We start from the raw sequence: 6,060 nt of genomic DNA, 5'->3' as shown, positions 1-6,060 counted from the left end.
ACCCCCCCTGGAAAAGAATTTGGTGACAAGGACAGAGCATTGTCAAGTGCAGCAGCAGCTGTTCAGCACGGAACATTAACCACTTAACGACCGCCCACTGTAGATATACTGCGGCAGGCAGACGCTGCTGGGCAAAGTGACATATGGGTACGTCACTCGCTCAGCTGCCTGTGGGGGGCAAGCACGCGCCGCCGGAGGCGCGCTCCCGCTCCTGCTCGTTCACAGGCATCACCGCGCTAGTGATCGGCGGCTCCTATTTCCGCCGGACACTCGCGGTCTCCCGCTGGAGAGGGAGAAAGGCAGGCGGCTGATGTAAACACAACCGCCTGTCATTCTCCTTGGTGTAACTGCAGAGACTGTACGATCCTGCTACGTAGGATCATATGTCTCTGTGGTTACATCACAAGCCACGCCCCCCACAGTTAGAATCACGCCCCTAGGGATACATTTAACCCACTGTTTACCAATAAAGTTAACCCCTTCCCTGCCAGTGTCATTTTTACAGTAACAGTGCATATTTATAGCACTGATTACTGTAGTAATGTCACTGGTACCCCCAAAAGTGTCAAAAATGTCAGTCAAGGGTCCGATCTGTCCGCCGCAATGTCACAGTTCCGAAAAAAAAAAAAAAATCTTTCCCGTAACTAGTAAAGGCAATAACTTTTGCGCAAACCAATCAAAATACGCTTATTGCGATTTTTTTTTTACCAAAAATATGTAGCAGAAAACAAATTGGCCTAAAATGTTAAATTTTGATTTTTACATTTTTTTGGGGAATTTCATATAAAAAATTTGAAAAATATTGTTATTTTTTCAAAATTGTTGCTGTTTTTTTGTTTATAGCGCAAAAAGTGAAAAATCGCACAGGTGATCAAATACCACCAAAAGAAAGCTCTGTTTGTGGGGAAAAAAAGGACGTCAATTTAATTTGGGTACAGCGTCGCAATTGTCCATTAAAGTCACGCAGTGCCGAATCACAAAATAGGCCCTGGTCTTTGAGCAGCCAAATCCTCCGGGGCTAAAGTGGTTAAAGCAAGTGGAGATAATTGGAGCAGCGGAGTTTACTTCAGTGATTTTCAGCTGCCAGGGGTATCAGCCAGATATGCTATATACAAAGTTACATTAGTCCAAGGCAAGCTGGACCTATGTGACTATGTATAAAATATATATGACTTCAAACGAAAAGAAGAGCTGGCAACTCTGGAAATCCATCTCAAAGCTTTATTTCAACATGACCGGGGTAAAAGCAAACGTCTAGCGCGTTTCGGCAGCAAGGCTTGTTAACAGCACAAATTAAAATGAAAAACAAAACATATACTGTATACATATACAAAAGGTAATGAATTCCACCCCCACTCATTACGTGATGTCATTCAATTGAAGTAAACTAGAAACACCGCTGCAGGTATCTCTGGGAGGTGTTCATTAAAACATATCATGATGATATCTTTAAAGTCAGTGGATGAGTAATATGGATCTAACAGAAACAAAGATAATATTCAAAAGAAAATAGGATACAAAAGGTAACATAACACACAAAGTTTCACCGAAGAAAAAGATTTACATCATACCAAAAGTTATGGTCTGGAGGTTAGAAATCCACAATACTTCTCTTTCTATATTCTATACCTAGAATTCTTCTTTAAAGAAAGTTTTAATTTTATCCTAAATCATTTTAATTATTCTTTAAAAGTGCCTGGGTCACTTGCTACCCACTGTGGTTCTTCCCAGGGCAGAGTAGTAATGCAAGCGCTGGTGGCAAGAACCATTGGTAACAGCAGGGTGTAAAGGTTTTCTACACTTGCAGAAGAGCCAGATGCTGAAGTCATTGCCCAAGGCTTTACCACATACCACAGAAGGAAGTATTTGCTCCTGCAATAGAACACTGTGAATACTTACCTCTGCAGCAAAGTCTTATTCATTCCAAACCACACCTTCTGTGCTCCCTGGTTCTTCCCAGGACACAGCAGTGAAGTAGAGGCTATAAGGAAGAACCATGGAGCTCAGCAGGACGCCCAAGCAATCGAAATCAGGGGAAGTGTTAAAAGCTGAGGACTTTGCTGGAGGCTGTACCACACACTGGAAAGATAGGTATTTGCTCCTGCCATAGAAGACTGTAAATACTTGTGGGCAGGGCCCACCTACCCTGCATGTGAGGTACCGTTCCCATGTACACGTTCACCAATGCCTGGTACCAGGCGGGGCCGGGGTCATGTGACTTCAACATTAAGGAGGAATAATTCTCAGACGGGTGCAAAAAAGAACTTATATTGAAGAATGCAGTAATGATTTACAACAGAACCTAGGGGGGGGGGTATTTGGGAGGGCGTGTGTGTAAATCCGCCCAATAGGTGTGTGTAAGGAGAAAAAGCCGCACTCCGAGTTGAAGATGAATAAAAATCTGTTTATTTGTATCAAAAAAATGATAAAAACATCTCAAAGTACATCCATGTGGTTACGACTAAGTGGACGTTTTCCGTGAAACGCGTCAACCGCTGTGCACCCCCCCTGTGTCTCTGGCTATCATGGATGTACTTTGAGATGTTTTTATCATTTTTTTGATACAAATAGACAGATTTTTATTCATGTTCATCTTCAACTCGGAGTGCGGCTTTTTCTCCTTACATACACCTATTGTCTGGATTGCGGATCCTTGCCTGCACCTGTTCTTGGATGCTTTTGGGATTACTGCATCACCGGAGCGGTTTTCTTTGCCCTTGATCTGTGACTGTGTAAATCCGCCCACTCATGGTTTTCAGGAATGAGGGTGAGTCAATGCTTTTCTGAACTGACAGCGTCTGTAAAGAGGGCAGAATGCAGTCTGGTTGTCTTGTGCCCAATTAGGAAGATGTCCTGGGGAATCACCGACCCTGTGCTTTCCCTCCTCGTTGGGAACTTTTCCCTAGTACTGTCCCTGACAGGTGGAGTACCTCTCCCTATGCTACCCACTCACATAAAGCGGCCCTTAAATAGGCTCTGCCCCTCCCAAAATGGCTGATAGAGTCACATGGACAGCAGCATCCAATAGGATAGCTTCCACAGTGACTCAAGGAAACCATAGGGGAACCCTGTTCGTCTTGACTTTCTCCTCCAATACCAGTGCCCTTGCAGGAAAGCGCCACCAGTCGCGGAGAAAATAGACTGCACCTGCCTATAGCAGTCCCCATGCCCCATATTGCTGAACATCTTCCCTTCTAAATAGAGCATTTATAGGGGGATACCACAGAGTTCATGTCCTGCAGAGCCCATGTCTTGTGTCACATAGCTTGTGGCAGAGGCTGACGTGTAGAGGGACACCTTTCATATAGCCCTGACTCAAGAGCCACTGGTGTTGTGACAGAGTCCATTAAAGCACGGTGAGATAAGAGTGCCTGCAAGATCTTCTGTTGGTTGCAGAAGTGTGTGGCAGGTGTGCCACCTGAGCTGGGCTAGATGGCTAAAGCAGCAGATGGTAACAGGAACAGCAGATGCAGGCACACATCAGATGTAGGACCAACGTCACCAGGCACTATGCAGAGCAGGACAGACGGATAACTGGATGCAGGGTCAGACAAGCCAAGTTAGCAATGGAGGATCAGATATAAGCATAAACAGCAGGCAGAGAATGGTCAAGATGCCAATGAATTTGGCAATAGGATATCAGGCAGATGGAAGATATAACAAAGTCTTTAAGGCAAGCCGAGGTCAGGATAGGTGGAAAGCAAGTGTGGTCAGAATAAGCCGGGTCAAACACAGGAATCAAGCACAGATTACAGGAACAGGGTAAAGCTGCAGATCAGATAGCAATGCACTAGGACAGCTGCTGCCCATATATACACCATTTGGTGCCAGCATTAATGGCTAACATGCATTCGCCTGTTCGTGCTAACATTTGCACCATGGCCAGCACATCCCTGACATCTTGCTACCGGAGGACCTTGCGCCCATGCCTGGTACCACTGTCCGCTATCACATTCCCACCAGTTCATGGTTTCCCGTGGCAACTGCATTCCTCCCTCCAACTCCTCTGCTGAGTTAACCCTTTATACACTTCACCCCATGTGTGCTTTACAGACCCCGTTCTTCCAATACGCCATGTACCCTCAAGCACCCCTTTGAGTAACTTCAGACTGTGCCTAAAATTAGTGATAAACTTTACTAGAACCTTTTCAGCAATACAGTCAAACAATGCGAAATCACAGTTTCCCCAGGTTACCTGGTGCATACCTTCCACAAGGTGGAAGTTCATAAGTGGTGGTTAGGCAGTTCTCACCAGAGTGTTCCAAAGTTGCTGGCAGTCACATCTTTTGGCTTGACCTCCCTGTTCTTCCCATGCATGCCTCCAGTCTCCTCTGAGCAGAGCCATCCCTCTATTTATTTTTAGCTCAGAAAGGAGGGCAGAGGCCAGAAAATGCAGAGCTAGCTTAACCCCTTCCCACGTAGGTAGCCTGTAAAATTTAGGCTGCCTTAAATCCAACACTTGTAAGCACCTGCTTACACACTTTGCTTTCCAGCGTGTACAATAGGTTGACCAGAAATCCCTGGTTTCTGGGGACGGCCCCTGGGTTGAGGACACTGTGCCTGGACCAAGTCTTTCCCCGGTTTTGTCCCCAGATTCAGGCCCGGATTAATGTAGACAGGTCATCCCATGCTGGCTGAGAAACAGCCTGGTGGCTCGGATACCGACACCCCCTGCTGGACAATCTCACTGTTGCTCTGTGTATTATGCAGTCCTGTGCTCAGCGCTCTGTGTATTAGGCAGTCCTGTGCCCAGCTCTCTGTGTATTATGCACAGTGGTGTAGTGGTTAGCACTTTCACCTAGCAGCAAGAGGGTCGCTGGTTCGAATCCCAACCATGACGCTACCTGCCTGGAGTTTGCATTTTCTCCCTGTGCCTGCGTGGGTTTCCTCCGGGAACTCCGGTTTCCTCCCACACTCCAAAGACAGGCTGGTAGGTTAATTGGATCCTGTATAAAAAAATTGGCCCTACTGTATGTATGTGAGTTAGGGACATTAGATTGTAAGCTCCTTGAGGGCAGGGACTGATGTGAATGTGCAATGTATATGTAAAGCGCTGTGTAAATTGACAGCGCTATATAAGTGCCTGAAATAAAATAAAAAATATGCAGTCTTGTGTCCAGCAGTCTGTGTATTATGCAGTCTTGTGTCCAGCAGTCTGTGTATTATGCAGTCTTGTGTCCAGCAGTCTGTGTATTATGTAGTCCTGTGCCCAGCGCTCTGTGTATTATGCAGTCCTGTGCCCAGCGCTCTGTGTATTATGTAGTCCTGTGCCCAGCGCTCTGTGTATTATGTAGTCCTGTGCCCAGCGCTCTGTGTATTATGCAGTCCTGTGCCCAGCGCTCTGTGTATTATGTAATCCTGTGCCCAGCGCTCTGTGTATTATGTAGTCCTGTGCCCAGCGCTGTGTATTATGTAGACCTGTGCCCAGCTCTCTGTGTATTATGTAGTCCTGTGCCTAGAGCTCTGTGCATTATGCAGTCCTGTGCCCAGAGCTCTGTGCATTATGCAGTCCTGTGCCCGGCACTCTGTGTATTATGCAGTCCAGTGCCCAGCGTTCTGTGCATTATGCAGTTCTGTGCCCAGCACTCTGTGTATTATGCAGTTTTGTGCCCAGCGCTCTGCACATTATGCAGAGCTGTGCCCAGCCCTCTGTGCAATATGCAGTCCTCTGCCCAGCGCACTGTACATTTAGTCCTGTCCCCAGCATTCTGTGTATTATGCAGTCCTGTGCCCAGCGTTCTGTGTATTATGCAGTCCTGTGCCCAGCGCTCTGTGTACTATGTAGTCCTGTGCCCAGCGTTCTGTGTATTATGCAGTCCTGTGCCCAGCGCTCTGTGTATTATGCAGTCCTGTACCCAGCGCTCTGTGTATTATGTAGTCCTGTGCCATTTGCCAATATGAAAAAAAAATGTTCCCGGATTTAATTTTAAAAATCTGGTTACCCTAGTGTGAAGCAAAACCTCAAACAAAGTCTTTAGCATCGGACACTTCCTGTTGAATGTCTGTGACCCCTGCTGTGGCCAATGGTTCTTCCCTCCAGATTGTGAGTCATGACTGCGT

The sequence above is a fragment of the Pelophylax lessonae genome (genome assembly GCF_965119305.1).
Source record: "Pelophylax lessonae genome assembly, chromosome: 13".
Taxonomy (NCBI): Eukaryota; Metazoa; Chordata; class Amphibia; order Anura; family Ranidae; genus Pelophylax; species Pelophylax lessonae.
This window is presented reverse-complemented; position numbering follows the sequence as displayed.